The 16,815-nt window shown below is 37.6% G+C and overlaps 1 non-coding gene across 1 annotated transcript; it reads left to right on the top strand.

Moving 5' to 3' along the window:
* Positions 1-16,109: 16,109 nt before the first annotated feature.
* Positions 16,110-16,216, top strand: LOC130842549 (U6 spliceosomal RNA). The gene has a single exon (XR_009050468.1). It is a non-coding gene; the product is annotated as a U6 spliceosomal RNA (small nuclear RNA).
* The last annotated feature ends 599 nt before the right edge of the window (positions 16,217-16,815 follow it).

The raw sequence follows: 16,815 nt of genomic DNA, 5'->3' as shown, positions 1-16,815 counted from the left end.
GACCTAATGAAGGGATCAGAGGCTCATATGTGAAGGTAGAACCGCTGTGAACACCACAGCTACAAGTGCACTGTTTGGCGTGAAAGGGGCTTTGCTCTAGTGGTTTTCCAAAATGGTGAGCAGCTATTGGAAAACTTCTAAGCACAACAAAGGTCAGCCTTCCTTCCATCTACACGGCAGTTGCTGTATTCCTGGAGGGGTTATCCATGAGGGCAGTGATGTCACTTGGGATCCCGGCAGAACTCGGAGACGTGGGGAGTCATAAGCCTCCGTTCAAAGTCTTCCAAAGATGAGGAACAGTGTGTAGACAATCTCCTGGGAGGTGTTCAGAAAATTCGCAGGGGCATTTTTGGTTGCCCTAATGATTAAGGGGTGTCCTTGCACTTAGTGGTCAGGGCCCAGGAACGCTGGCTGCTCTGCGAACTCAGGACAGTTATGCACAGTGAATCATTGTCCTATATCTTGCCTGACTTGGGAATAGCTCACTACACTTTCAGATAAGTGAATAACCCGTTTACAGTGATCTGAACCTAGACCCTAACTCTGTTACAGGACAGCAAAGTGTGCAGTGCCCTCAAAACAGTGTGGCCCTGGGAGTCGTAGCCTCTAAAGTGATGCAGCAAATGCTGAGGGCTCTGCCCCTGCACAAAGGGGAGCTTCAGTCTGGGCCTGACCCTTAGACATAGCTAGGGAACTGGACACGTGGACAGTCCCACTCCAGATGAAGAGCTAGCTCTTTAACACATGAAATCGGACTTGCCGTTCTACTGACCTGGTCTTCCAGTCCGGATCACAGAGGCGCAAAATTATTTGACTGGGGCCATTTGGCCCTTCTCCAGTGGAGCATTACCCTGGGACAGGGGTCCCCAGAGTATGAAAGAGCCACCTGAAGCCACTGTCTTCAAAAGGTAGCTTTGTGTATAGCAGGTGCAAGCTTCACTGGACTCTTCCACTGCCTGTGCTGAGCACGTGGACAGCACCCCAGGAAACAGCTGCTAACGAGAAGACAGAATGAAAAGACTAAGAGGGAGAGAGATGCAAAAGCACTGGCTGCAAAAAAATAAAGAATGCAAGAAAAGCCATCCTGTGATATGGGGGCAATTGTTGCATTTGTCCTAGTAGCACATTGCTTTCTTCCTGACACCTGTTATTCCTTCGGGGAATACTGAACTGCAAGACATCTTGGTGTGAAGGTCATGGTGTCCTGCCTACCTGACTTCCCCCAGACCCTCAGGGAGAGGTGTGCCACCCAGGCCTGGCCAATCAGAATGCCCCATTCCCCAGGACACAGAGATCAGGCCAGAGGAGGCATGTGATCTACGCTGGACCAATCACCAGTTGTCTGGGCCCTGCAAACGTGCAGATGCTGAGAGGAACAAGCGCTTTTTCCTTTGGTGTTGCTAAGCTGAGAATATGTGAATTTAGAACTGTCAGCACCTATCTCCCCTGGCAACATGGAGGAAACCCATCTAGAATCGGAGAGGAGAAGATCAACATGCAGAGGGAAGCAGAGGGAGCCCTGTTTGCATCGAGAGAGGCTCTGGATCCACTCTGTATGATGCTGGAGCTGCCCGTGGCCTTCCCCCTGGAGTGAGCTTGTGAATCCACATCTCCACCTGCTTTTTTTCTTTCCATTTCTTTCTTTTTTTTCATTTCCTTTTCTTTCTTTCTTTTCTTTTCTTTCTTTCTTTTTTTGCTGAAGCTAGTTTAAGTTGGATTGTAGCTGAAAGAATCCTGACTTCTACAAATAGCATGAATTCGTTAATTCATTCATCAAACATTTATTGTCTATCATATACCAGGTGGTGCCTTATAGCCTAGAATCACAAGTATAAACAAGTGGATTTGATCCCTGCCCTCAGAGAGCTTACTGTTTTGTGGAAGAGGCAGAATAAAAAGAATCCCACCATCAATTATTTTATATACTAATTCTAAGAAGTGCCATGAAGGAACACCTGTATGATGAAGCTCCGTGAGGGCAGGGACCCTCATCTCCTTTGCTCATTGATGTATCCCCAGGCACATAGGGGACGCTCAAAAATACTTACTGAAAAAAATGAACAAAAGACGAAGTTCCAGACATAACAGAGGGTAGGTGCGAGGATCAGGGAGAGTTTTTCCAGGAAGCAACATTTAAGCTGAGATCTAAAGAACAGGGAGACCTAAATGGGAAGGAACTCTAAAAAAGAGGGGGTATATATGTATATATAACTGATTCACTTTGCTGTACAGCAGAAACTAACATGATATTGTAAAGCAACTACACTCAAAAAAAAAAAAAAAAAAAAAAAAGACCAGGCCATAAGAGCAGAGGGGGCAGAAATCATGCAGTGGCGGCGGGGCGGGGGGGGGGCAGGCATGGAGGGAGCAGGTCTAACTGAAGGAGTAAGAGGAGGCAGCGTGGCTGGAATGTAGGGAACGAGGCAGGGGTGGAGGGGTGTGTAGTGCGAGACGAGGCTAGGGTGGGGGGCCTCACCAGAGGCTGCAGTGGCTACTTTCAGCATCTGGATCACAGCCCCAGGGCAGCGGGAAGCTAGTGTTCAGAGCACTGAACAGAGCAGTCAGGGTCCTCGGTGCAAGGGTCTTAAATGCAAGTAGGGAATGAAAAGGGAGTGGGGCCAAGTGAAAGCAGAGTGTTGCCTTCACCCTGGTGAGAGATGAGAGATGATGGAAAAGAGGGCACAGCCAAGAGATGTTTACAATCATTACTATCAAATGAACAGAAGTAATAGTCACATACCCAATGGGAAAGGACTTCCTGAGCTGAAAAATGATTGGGCAAATAAATCAATGAGTTCCAGGGAAAATTAGTGAAAGAATTATATACCAGGACATATCCTGGCGATGAAAAAATTCTTTTCTTTATGATGAAGGAAGAATATTGCACAGATCCACAGATTAAATCAGGTTGCAAAGGGGGACGTTTTAGGCTGGTCTTAGGCTTTGCCTCAGCATTTCTAAATGCTAGACAATAAGGAGCAATGATTATAGTTTTGGGTGAAAAAAGATGGTGACACAAGAATTCTGTACCAACAAATTCGCATTCATGCATGAAAACAACAGAAATACATTTCAGATTTATAGAGAAGCATGTAGAAAATGTATCACCCATGTGTTCTCCCTAAGTAAACAGCCTAAAGACATACTTCAGCTGCTCAAGAGATGAATTAAAATTAAGAACTTGAAAATGGGAACACTGTAATATAAAAGGTTTGGTTGCAACCATTAAAACCAACTAAACATATCATAAGACTTGAACAATGACAACAAAATATATATGGTTGAAATGCAAGTTGGATTTATAAACCCACAGTACATTTTAAAAGACAGGGAAATGAGAGACAGAGGGCAAGATAGGTAAGGATACACTAAAATCTTCATTTGACATGAAGTAAGGGAGTTGGGAGATGCTGATTGTTCTTTACTTTCCTAATCAGAGAAATAGAGGTTTAGGAATATAGCTGGTAAATATAAAAGTCGATCACCAGTAAAATGAAAAATAAGATTACTACCTTTTAAATCATGGAAGGTGATGAAAGAACGTAGAACATGCTATACAGCAAAAAGCAGAAAGTAAAGGATTCGTAAGTAATAGACATGCAATGTGAAAAAAGATTGTAAAAAAATAATCTGATACTAAGATTTCAAATGACTTCAGTAAAACAGGGGTGAGGAGTGGAGTGCAGTTGATGATCTTATTTGGAGGAAATGTATTAGCTGATTTGATTCTTGACATTAATAGAAAAATTTGTTTCTATTACTTAACGAAATATACAAGGACAACTGCTAGAAGTGTAGAAACAGAATGCAGATCTTCCAGGCCACAAAAGGAACAAAGATATGCTATCAAGCCTCAAAAGGCATGAAGAGAAAAAGGAAATCAGAAAACATGATCAATTGAAAATATAGACTAAAGTAGTAGGCATAAGTCCAAATACATCAGTAACCACAGTAAACCGTTATTTGCAAATGATATGATGGGCTCCCCCAGAAAGAAATGATAATCAACTATAAAATGATTAAAAAAAAAATGTTCAGGAAGGATGCCAGAAATAAGACCAACACACCAAAATCAATAGCTCTACTATTTGTCGGTAGTAATCAATTAACAACAACAACTTCGAAATACCTAGGAATAAACTTAAAACAACGTGTGCAAGATGAGAAAATGACAAACTTGGACTTCCTAGGTGGTGCAGTAGGTAAGAATCTGACTGCCAGTGCAGGGGACATGGGTTCTATCCCTGCCTCAGGAAGATACCACATGCCGCGGAGCAACTAAGCCCGTGCGCCACAGCTATTGAGCCTGCGCTCTAGAGCCCGTGAGTCGCAACTATTGAGCCCATGTGCCACCACTACTGAAGCCCATGCATCTGGAGCCCGTGCTCTGCAACAAGAGGCCACCGCAATGAGAAGCCTGCGCACCACAAGGAAGAGTAGCCCCCACTCGCCGCAACTAGAGAAAGCCTGTGTGCAGCAACAAAGACCCAACACAGCCAATAAAATAAATAAATTAATTAAAAATAAAAAAAGAAAATGACAAACCATCCAATAGAAAAATAAGCAAAGGTTATGAACAGTCAGTTCACATAAAAAGAAAAATTGTTGGTAGGCATAAAAAAAGTTCAACCTTACTAGTAATCAGAGATATGGAAATTGAAACAATACTAATATCAAAAGCAAAAAACAATCCTTAATATTTAGTGATGGTGATAGAGTGGGGACATTCTTACAGGAATGAAAATTGGTAAAGCGTTTTTGTAGGGCAATTTGGGAATGTTTTAAATTTAAATGCATGTGTCTTTTGACCCAGCAATTCTGCTTTCAAGAATCTATTCTACAGAAATATCTGCACTCGTGCCAAGATACTCACTGAAGAATTATTTATAATAATAAAAAAGGAGGGAAACAAATATCTAAAAGTAGAGGAATGATCAATTAAATTACAATATATCCATATGTAAGAGAGGACCAAGCAGCTGCCCTGCTTCTCTACCTAGTTGATTTTAACATTTCACCTTGAAACAAACCTTCTCCACTCAGGGAAGGGTAGCTTTCGTGGTATTCATTATTTATGGCAGTGTATGTTAGACAGGCACCCCTTGCCCTGAGAGAATGGTGAAATGAAGCTTTCTGTGGCTTCTCAAGTCCTCTGAGAAGGAAGGGATGGCAGTTGTAGCCCCCCTTCTCTGACATTAGAAGTTAAGGAGCCCTGATCAGGTGGAAAATGAATATCCTGATGTAGGTCTGCTGGTAAGAAGAACACAATGGTTTCCAATGGAGAAATTATCTTGAAGGAAGGGGAATCTGGGCTCAAAACAAGTATCTAAGAGATCAAAGGGAAAGCTGTGCTTTTAAGTCAGAGCACCTTGGCATGGTAATATTTTTGGGAAACTATAGTTAAGTTGCAACTCTACTAAGAAAGACCCAGGCCAACAAGGTCAGCATCAGACTAGAAGAGCATTGGGTTGTGGGGGCCATGTTCAACAGGAACACCATGTGGAGTCAACTGAAGAAAAAATACCAGTGGCTCCGGCAATCAAAGAAGAAAAAGAAATAAAAGGAATACAAATTGGAAAAGAAGGATTAAAACTGTCACTGTTTGCAGATGACATGATACTATACATAGAAAATCCAAAAGATGCCACCAGAAAACTACTAGAGCTCATCAATGAATTTGGTAACGCTGCAGGATACAAAATTAATGCACAGAAATCTCTTACATGCCTATACACTAACACTGAAAGATCAGAAAGAGAAATTGAGGAAACAATCCCATTTACCATTGCAATAAAAAGAATAAAATACCTAGGAATAAACCTATTTAAGGAGGTAAAAGACCTGTATTTAGAAAACTATAAAACACTGATGAAAGAAATCAAAGAAGCCACAAACAGATAGAGAAATATACCATGTTCTTGGATTGGAAGAATTGAAATTGTGAAAATGACTATAAATACCCAAAGCAATCTATAGATTCAATGCAATCCCTATCAAATTACCAATGGCATTTTTCACAGAATTAGAACAAAAAATTTTACAATTTGTGTGGAAACACAAAAGACCACATATAGACAAAGCAATCTTGAGAAAGAAAAACAGAGCTGGTGGAATCAGGCTCTCTGACTTCAGACTATACTACAAAGTTACAGTAATCAAGACAGTATGGTACTGGCCCAAAAACAGAAATATAGATCAATGGTACAGGATAGAAAGCCCAGAGATAAACCCACACACCTATGGTCACCTAATCTATGACAAAGGAGGAAAGAATATACAATGGAGAGAAGACAGCAACTTCAGTAAGTGGTGCTGGGAAAACTGGACAGCTACATTAAAAGAATGAAATTAGAACACTCCCTAACAGCATACACAAAAATAAACTCAAAATGGATTAAAGACCTAAATGTAAGACTAGACACTATATAACTCAGAGGAAAACATAGGAAAGACACTCTTTGACATAAACCACAGCAAGATTTTTTTGACCCACTACCTTGAGTAATGAAAATAAAAACAAAAATAAGCAAATGGACCTAATTAAACTTAAAAGCTTTTGCACAGCAAAGGAAACCATAAACAAGGCAAGCCTAAGAATGGGAGAAAATAATTTGCAAATGAAGCAACAGACAAAGGATTAATCTCCAAAATATGCAAACAGTTCATGGAGCTCAATATCAAAAAAACAAACAAACAAAAAAACCTAATCAAAAAATGGGCAGAATACCTAAATAGACATCTCTCCAAAGAAGACATACAGATGGCCAAGAGGCACATGAAAAGATGCTCAACATCATGAATTATTAGAGACATGTAAATCAAAACTACAACGAGATATCACCTCACACTGGTCTGAATGGTCATCATCAAAAAAATCTACAAACAATAAATGCTGGAGAGGGTGTGGAGAAAAGGGAACCTTCTTGCCCTGTTGGTGGGAATATAAATTGATACAGCCACTGTGGAGAACAGTATGGATGTTCCTTAAAAAACTAAAAATAGAACTACCATATGACCCAGCAATCCCACTACTGGGAATATACCCTGAGAAAATCATAATTCTAAAGCACTTATGTACCCAGATGTTCACTGCAGCACCGTTTACAATAACCAGGACATGGAAACAACCTAAATGTCAAACAACAGATGAATGGATAAAGATGTGGTACATATATACAATGGAATATTACTCAGCCATAAAAAGGAACAAAACTGGGTCGTTTGTAGAGATGTGGACAGACTCAGAGTCTGTCATACAGAGTGAAGTAAGAAAGAGAAAAACAAATATCGTATATTAATGCATATGTGTGGAATCTAGAAAAATGGTACAGATGAACCTATTTGCAGGGCAGGACTAGAGATGCAGATGTGGACATGTAGGGGAAGGAGAGGATGGGATGAATTGGGAGATTGAATTGGCATATATACACTACCATGTATACAATAGATAGCTAGTAGGAACCTGCTTGGTGCTCTGTGATGACCTAGATGAGTGGGGTGGGGTGGTGGGGTGGGAGGGAAGTCCAAGAGGGAGAGGATATATGTATACAACTGATTCACTTCATTGTACTGCAGTAACTAACACAACATTGTAAAGCAATTATACTCCAATAAAAAAAAAATACTAGTGGCTCAACAGGGTCAAGCTGACCCCCTCCCATGGAGTGTCATGTAGAGATAGATAACTACAGTGGCCAACAAGTCTTGGTGTTACCTGGCCCTCTATAGCAATCTGACCTCATCTTCAATTGCTGTTCCCTCCCTCACTCTGCTTCAGACACAGAAGCCTCTTTATTGTTCCACAAATATGCTAGCAGGTTCTTGCCAAGCCTTTGTTCTTACTTCGCCTAGAAAGCTCTTTTCTCATATTGCCTACTTCTTCCAGGTCTGCTCCAACATTACTTTTTGAGTGAGGGCTTCCTTGTTCACCCTTTGAAAATTTGCAAACCTCTTTCCCTTGCACATGCAAGCACTCCCTATTACCTTTCTCACTTAATTTTTGTCCATGTCACTTATCACTTTACTTATTTACTTTGTTTATTGTTCATTTCTAATCCACCTCATCACACCCTCATTAGAATGTAAGTTTCATGAAAGCAAGTCTTTTGTATGTTTGGTTCACTGATTTACCCCAGGACCTAGACTGGTACCTGACACATAGCAAGTGCCCTATGAATATTTGATGAAAGAATAAATATGTACTCATAGAAAAACCTTTAAATACATAAGTGAAAAAAAGAGCAAACTGCCAACTAACATGTATAGTATCACACCATTCATGTTAAAATAATATATGTGCATTTGTATGTGTGTGAATAAAGAAAAAATATCAAACTATATGGGATGGGGTAATTAAAGTGATTTATTTTTTAATTACTTAAAAATTAATTTTTCCTTTGTACACCTCTGTATTACTTGTATTATTTTACATAAGAGTACTTATTAGTTGTATAATAAAATGGATAATAAATGAATAACTTTTATAACTAATATTAAGAGGGTAACAATTTAAGAACAAGGTCCAGACTTTTGGTGTTGGCAGCATAGTTTATATCAGATTTGTTCTCTTGAAGATAAAAATTATCAACTCTGGCCAAAATATTTTTTAAATGACTTGATGCTACTGGAGAATGACCAAAAAACAGGAAGACCCTAGAGAATTCAATTCTTAAAAGAATAGAACATGCTAGGTGAGATCCATGTTTATATGGTTTCTCCTCAGAGAGTATTTCCCAGTTCTTGCAAAACATGAAGTTAGAGAACAAACAAAAAGCTGTAGACTGAGGAGTCAGAGGACAGAATTTAGGGCTGTCAGAGAAGCGGGAACTTGAGGAGGGAAAACCAGGAAGGAGAGAGCTAAGGTGGAGCACCAAATCTGTACATAAATTTCCCTCAAATCCTTGGCTGACTCCTAAACTACATGAGTGGAGAGACTCCAAAGAAATTAAGGGAAAATAACTCCCAGAAGCCTGAAAGAGCTGAGCAGAGACCTCCACAGCTCTCCACTTCAAGTGAAGCAGTGCTTGGAGTTTGAGTGTCATTGTGCTGGGGAACTTTGTGAGTACCACAGGCTTTCCATTGAAATTCCAGAAGGTCAGTGACCAGGACCAGGGAATTCTCCCTAGGAATAAGGCCAAATTTTTTTAAAAAATGAATTATAATAAAACATAAAACCAAGTTTCCACAAGCTCAAGGTGATGTACCAGTAATTTAACTGCCCACTAGAACAAAACTCAACTCTCTTCAGAGGAAGATAACAGAATTCAGAATCTCCACAATGTTTTACCTAAAATATACAGTATATGATAAAAAAATTATTGGACACATGATGAAACAGGAAAATGCGCCTCTTAGTAGAGAAAAAAAATAAGGCAATAGAAACAAACCCTCAGATAACCCAACGTCGGAATACAAAAAAGTATTCACAGGAAAAAGGGAATTAGTAAAAACTATCCCTGAAGAAGCCTGGATATTGAAACTTCTAGACCAAGACTTAAAATGGACTATTTTAAATATATTCAAAACACTGAAGGAAACCATGTCTAAAGAACTAAAGGAAATTATGAAAATGATGTATCACCATTTGGAGAATATCAGCAAAGAGACAATTATAAAAAATAACCAAATAGAAATTCTGGAGTTGAAAAATATAATTAAAATGGAAAATTCACTAGAGGTCTTCAACACCAAATTTCAGCTGGCAGAAGAAATAACCAGCAAACTTAAAAGATAGCTTCACATTATAAAAGTAAAAACCGACAATTAGAAGATCAGAAAAGAAATGGGAGAATTAAACAACACTATAAACCAAGTTGACCTGACAGACATCTAAAGAATATACCACTCAACAACAACAAAATGCATGTCCTTCTCAAGTGCACATGAATTATTCCCCAGAACAGACCGTATGTTAGGCAATAAAACAAGACAATAAATTTAAAAGGATTGAACTCATACAATGTATGTTCTGGGCACAATGAAATAAAATTAGAAATAACTGAAGAAAATGTGGGAATTCACAAATATGTGGAAGTTAAACAATGCACTCTCAAATATGCAATAGGTAAAGAAGAAATCACAAGGTAAGTTAGAAATTACTTTGAGAGAAATGAAAACAAAAACACAACATATCAAAACTTATGGGATGCAGGAAAATAGTGCTCAGAGGGATATAATGTAAAGATATATATTCAAAAAGAAGAATGATTGTCCATCAATTTAAGAAGCTCTTTACAATATGGACCACAAATAAAGGGACCAAAATGTTACAGTTAAATAATGAGAGCATGTTTTCTTATCGATTGTAAAATCATCCTAGAGATTATCATGCTAAGTGACGTAAGTCAGAAAGAGAAAGACAAATACCATATGATATCACTTATATGTGGAATCTAAAATACAACACAAATGAACATATCTACAGAACAGAAACAAACTCACAGATATAGAGAACAGTCTTGTGGTCACCAAGGGGAGCGGGGAAGGGAAGGATTGGGAGTTTGGGGTTAGCAGATGCACACTGTTATATACATGATGAATAAACAACAAGGTCCTACTGTATAGCACAGGAAACTATATTCAATATCCTGTGATAAACCATAATGGAAAAGAATATGAAAAAGAATATATATATACATATATATACACACACACATATATATATCTGAGTCACTTTGCTATACAGCAGAAATTAACAATGTAAATCAACTGTACCTCAATAAAATAAAAAAAAAGAATGATTGCAAATCAATAATCCAGACTTTCACCTTAAGAAACCAGAAAAAGAAGAGAAAATTAAACCCAAAGCAAATAGAATAAAGGAAATAATAAGATTAAACCAGAAATAAACAAAATACAGAATAAGAAATCATCAGAGAAAATCAACAAAACCAAAAATTGATTTTTAAAAAAAGATGAACAAAATTTACAAATCTTTAGTTAGACACACCAAGAAAAAAGCAGAGAAGACTCAGATTATTAAAACTAGGAACAAAAATGGGGATATTACTATTGACATATAAATAAAAAGGATTATAAGGAATACAATGAACAATTGTGTGTCAACAATTAGATAATCTAGATTACATGTGCAAATCCGTGGAAAGACTCAAACTACTGAAACTGACTCACGAAGAAACAGTCTCAGGACTTCCCTGGTGGCACAGTGGTTAAGAATCCACCTGCCAGCACTATTTACTATAGCCAGGACATGGAAGCAACCTAAATGCCCATGAACAGATGAATGGATAAAGAAGATATGGCATATATATACAATGGAATATTACTCAGCCATAAAAAAGAATGAAATCGAGTTATTTGTAACACGATGGATAGACCTAGAATCTGTCATATCAGAGTGAAGTAAACCAAAAAGAGAAAAACAAATACCGTGTGCTAACTCATATATATGGAATCTAAAAAAATGGTACTGATGAACCTAGTGACAGGGCAAGAATAAAGATGCAGATGTAGAGAACGGACTTGAGGACACGGGGTGGGGGTGGGGGTGGGGCAAAGGGGAAGCTGGGACGAAGTGAGAGAGTAGCATTGACATGTATACACTACCAAATGTAAAATAGATAGCTAGTGGGAAGTTCCTGCATGACATAGGGAGATAAACTCGATGATGGGTGATGACTTAGAGGGCCAGGATAGGGAGAGTGGGAGGGAGTCGTGGGAGGGAGGGGATATGGGGATATATGTATAAATACAGCTGATTCACTTTGGTGTACCTCAAAAACTGGCACAAGAGTGTAAAGCAATTATATTCCAATAAAGAGCTTTAAAAATAAATAAAATAAAAAGAATCTGCCTGCCAGTTCAGAGGACACGGGTTTGATCCCTGGTCCGGGAAGATCCCACATGCTGCAGAGCAACTAAGCCGGTGCGCCACAGCTACTGAACCCTCATACCACAACTACTGAAGCCCACGTGCCTAGAGCCCATGTTCCACAACAAGAGAAGACACTGCAGTGAGAAGCCCGCACACTGTGACGAAGACTCAATGAAGCCAATAAATAAATAAAATAAATAAATTTATTAAAAAAGGAACAGATAGGGCTTCCTAGGTGGCGCAGTGGTTAAGAATCTGCCTGACAATGCAGAGGTCACGGGTTCGATCCCAGCTCCAGGAAGATCCCACATGCCACGGAGCAACTAAGCCCGTGTGCCAAAAAATTAAAAAAAAAAATAAAAACAAAATAGAACTATTTATGTAAAAAAAAAAAAAAAGGAACAGATAGTCTCAATAGATACATAAGTAAAGAGAGTGAATTAGTAATTAAAAAAAAACAACTGTCCACACAAAAAAGCTCAGGCCCAGATGGCTTCACTAGTGAATTCTACCAAACATTTAAAGAATTAATACCACTTTTTCACAAACTCTTCCAAAAAATAGAAAGAAACAGTTTTCAACTCATTCCATGTGGCAAGTACTATCCTAATACCAAAACCAGACAAAAATACCACAAGGAAACTACAGACTAATGTGTCTTATGAAAATGGATACAGGAATCCTCAACAAAATAATAACAATCTGATCCAGCAACATATAAAAAGAATTATACACTTGACCAAGTGGGAATTTATCCCAGGAATGCAAGGTTAATTTAAAGCTAAAAAATCAATTAATGTAATATACCATATAAATTGAATAAAAAACAAAAATTGCATGATCAATAGGCACAAAAAAATTTGACAAACTCCTACCCCTTTTCATGATAAAACACTGACCAAATTAGGAATATAAGAGAACTCCCTCAACATTATATGAGGCATCTATGAAAAACCCACAGTTAACATCATACTTAATGATGAAATACTAGATGCTTTCCCTCTAAAATCAGAAACAAGATAATCAGAAACAAGAGCAGACAAGGATATCTGCTCTTGTCACTTTATTCAACATTGTACTACAGATACTAGCCAGGGCAGTTGGGCAGGAAAAGAAATAAAAGCCATCAAGATTGTTAAGGTAGAAGTAAAACTATCTTTATTTGTAGATGAAATAGTATTATATACAGAAAATCCTAAAGAATCCACTAAAAACTATTAGAACTAAAAAATGGGTTAAACAAGTGTGGAGGATTCAAGATCAAAATACAAGATCAAGAGACAAATCAACTATATTTCTATATAACAATGAACCCTAAAAATGAAATTGAAAAAACAATTTTATTCATGATAGCATTAAAATGAATACAATACTTAGGTATAAATGTAATGAAATATGTGTAAGACTTCTACACTGAAGACTGCAAAACATTGTTGAAAGAAATTAAAGGAGATCTAACTAAATAGAAAAACATCCCATTTTCATGGCTTGGAAGACTTAATATTGTTAAGTTGGCAATATTCTCCAAATTGGTCTAGAGATTTAATGCAATCCCTATCAAAATTCCAACAACTCTTTTGTAGAAATTGATAAGATGATCCTAAAATTAATATGGAAGTATAAAGGACCCCAAATAGCCAAAACAATCTTGAAAAGGAAGACCAAAGTTGAAGGATTCACACTTTCCAATTTCAAAACTTACTACAAATTTTAGTAATTGAGACGTCAAGACAGTGTGGTACTGGCATAAAGATAGCCATATAGATCAATGGAATAGAATTGAGAGTCTACAGTCAACTGATTTTTCACAAGGATGCCAAGACCATTCAATGGGAGAAAGAGCAGTCTTTTCAACAAATAGTGGTGGGACGGTTGATTATCCATAAGCGAAAGAATGAATCGGACTCCTACGTCACACCAGACAAAAAAAATTAACTCAAAATGGATCTAAGATCTTAATATAACAGCTAAAACTATAAAACTCTTAAAAGAAAATATAGGAGTAAATCTTTATGCCCTTGGATTAGGCAATGGTTTGTTAAATATGGCAACTAAAGCACAAGCAACCTAAGAAAAAAATAGATAAGTTGGACTTCCTTGAGATTAAAAACTTTTGCACAAAGAAAATGAAAAGACAACCCACAGAATAGGAGAAAGTATTTGTAAATCATACATCTGACAAAGGACTTTTATCTAGAATACACAAAAAAAAACTCTTACAACTCAATAATAAAAAAGGACAAATAATCCAACTTAAAATTGGGTTATATTTTTTATTTTAATTAATTAATTTATTTTTGGCTGTGTTGGGTCTTCATTGCTGTGCACGGGCTCTTCTCTAGTTGCGGCAAGCAGGGGGCTACTCTTCATTGCGGTGCGAGGGCTTCTCACTGCAGTGGCTTCTCTTGTTGAGAAGCTCAGGCTCTAGGTGCGTGGGCTCAGTAGTTGTGGCTCACAGGCTCTAGAGCACAGGCTCAGTAGTTGTGGTGCACGGGCTTAGCTGCTCCGCGCGCGGCATGTGGGATGTTCCCAGACCAGGGATCAAACTCATGTCCCTTGCATTGGCAGGCAGATTTTCAACCACTGCGCCACCAGGGAAGTTCAAAAACTGGGTTATTTTTCACCCAAAACAACCCAAAGGATCTGAATAGATATTTCTCCAAAGAAGATCTAGAAATGGCCAATAAGTACACAAAAAGATGCTTGACATCATTACTCACCAGGGAAATGCAAATTAAGACTATAATATGTCACTTTACACTCACTAGAATGGCTATAATAACTTTAAAAGGACAATAGCAAATGTTGGCACAGCTGCAGAGAAATTGGAACCCTCATACAATGCTGATCTGAATGTAAAATTGTGTACTTGTTGTGGAAAACAGCTTGGCAATTCATTAAAAAGTTAAACACAGAGTTACTGTATGATCCAGTAATTCCACTCAGAGGTACATATCCAAGAGAAATGAAAACATATGTCCACATAAAATGTCCACATAAAATGTATACATGAATGTTCATAGTGGCATCATTCATAATAGCTAAAAGGTGGGAATAACCCAAATGTTCATCAACTAATAAATGGATAAACAAAATATGTATACCTATACAATGGAATATTATTCAATCACAAAAATGGAATGAATTACTGATTCATATTACTACATGGATGAACCCTGAAAAAAATATGATTAAGTAAAAGAAGCTAGACACAAAAAGCAAAATATTTTATGATTCTATTTATATAAAATGTCCAAAATTGGCATATTTCTAGAGGCAGAGAGTAAATTAGGTTGGCAGGGATGGGGGAAGGGGAATATAAGAAGTGACTGCTAATGGCAATGGGATTTCTTTTTAAGGTAATGACAATATTCTGGAATTAGATCATGATGGTGATTGCACAACCTTTGGAATACATTACAAGAAAAACAAACCCAATAACTGTACACTCTAAAAAGGTGAATTTTACAGTATCTAAATACATCTCAGTTAAAAATAAGAAGATTGGACAAGACAGAATCAAATATTAGGGAACCTGAAGACAGGTCAATATATATAACCTAGACTGAAGCACAGAGAGAAAAAAAAGGTTTAAAAAAAAGAGAGAGAGAACAACAAGAGGTAATAACCATATAACTGGAGTTCCACAATGAGAAGAGAAATAGAATGGAAGAGAAAACACATTTGAATTCTCTATTTTACTTACTTACTTATTTAGTTAGTTAGTTAGTTAGTTAGTGACCGCACATGCACCATGCGGGATCTTAGTTTCCTGACCAGGGATCAAACCCATGTTCTCTGCTGCCGAAGTGAGGATTCCTAACCACTGGACCACCAGGGAAGCCCCTGAATTCTATTCAAAGAAGTTTTGCCTTAAAATGTCTTAAATTTGATTAAAAATATATAGCAACCCCTAATCCAGGAAGGTCAGAAATTCCCAAGCTGGATAAATACAAAGAAAATCACACGTATGCATATCATGGTCAAACTGCTGAAAAGCAAAAATACAGAAAAAAATCTTAAAAGCAGCCAGAGAAAAAGGACACAGGGGAACAATTATAAGAATGTCGGCTGACTTCTCATCAGAAAACAATAAAAGTCCAGAAGACAATGAAATGATATTTTTAAAGTGCTGGAAGAAAAAAGGTTGTCAAAGTAGAATTTTATATTGAGTGAAATATATTTTTAAAATGAAGGTGAAATAAAGACATTTTCGGATAAGCAAAAGTTGAAAGAATTCATTGTACACAAACTACACGGCAAGAAGTACTAAAGAGTGCTCACTTCAGCAGCACATATACTACAACTGGAATGATACAGAGAAGATTAGCATGGCCCCTGCAAAAGGATAACATGCAAATTAGTGAGGCATTCCATACTCCTTTTAAGAAAAGAAGTACTAAAGAAAGTTCTTCAGGTGGAAAGAAAGTGTTATCAGATGGAAAACTAGATCTACAGGGAGGAATAAAGAGTAGTGGAAAGGGAATAAATATGTTTAAAAATAAAACAATTATTTTTATTTTTGAAATTCTTTAAAAGTCAGTTGTCTGTTTAAAGCAAATGTTAACAATGTATTGCGGGGTTTATAAAATATTGTTCTTATGAAATATAGCACAGAATATAAGGTGTAAATGGAATTATACCATTGTATACTACCCTGTGTATGATGTGATATAGTATTAATTCAGCAAAGATTATGGTAAGTTATGGATGAATATTGTAATCCCTAGAGAAACCACTAAATAATAACAAAGAAGAATAGATAAAAAACCCCAAAGACTCCAAAGAAGATATATGAATGGCCAATAGCACATGAGAAGATCTCAACATCCTTAACTATCAGGAAAATGCAAATCAAAACCCAATTGAGGACTTCCTAGGTGGCACAGTGGTAAAGAATCTGCCTGCCAATGCAGGGGACATGGGTTCGAGCCCTGCCCTGGGAAGATTCCACATGCCACGGAGCAACTAAGCCTGTGCGC

This window comes from Hippopotamus amphibius, chromosome 1 (genome assembly GCF_030028045.1).
Source record: "Hippopotamus amphibius kiboko isolate mHipAmp2 chromosome 1, mHipAmp2.hap2, whole genome shotgun sequence".
In the NCBI taxonomy this organism is placed as follows: domain Eukaryota; kingdom Metazoa; phylum Chordata; class Mammalia; order Artiodactyla; family Hippopotamidae; genus Hippopotamus; species Hippopotamus amphibius.
The sequence above is the reverse complement of the archived record's forward strand: the minus strand, read 5'-3'. Positions and strand labels throughout refer to the sequence as shown.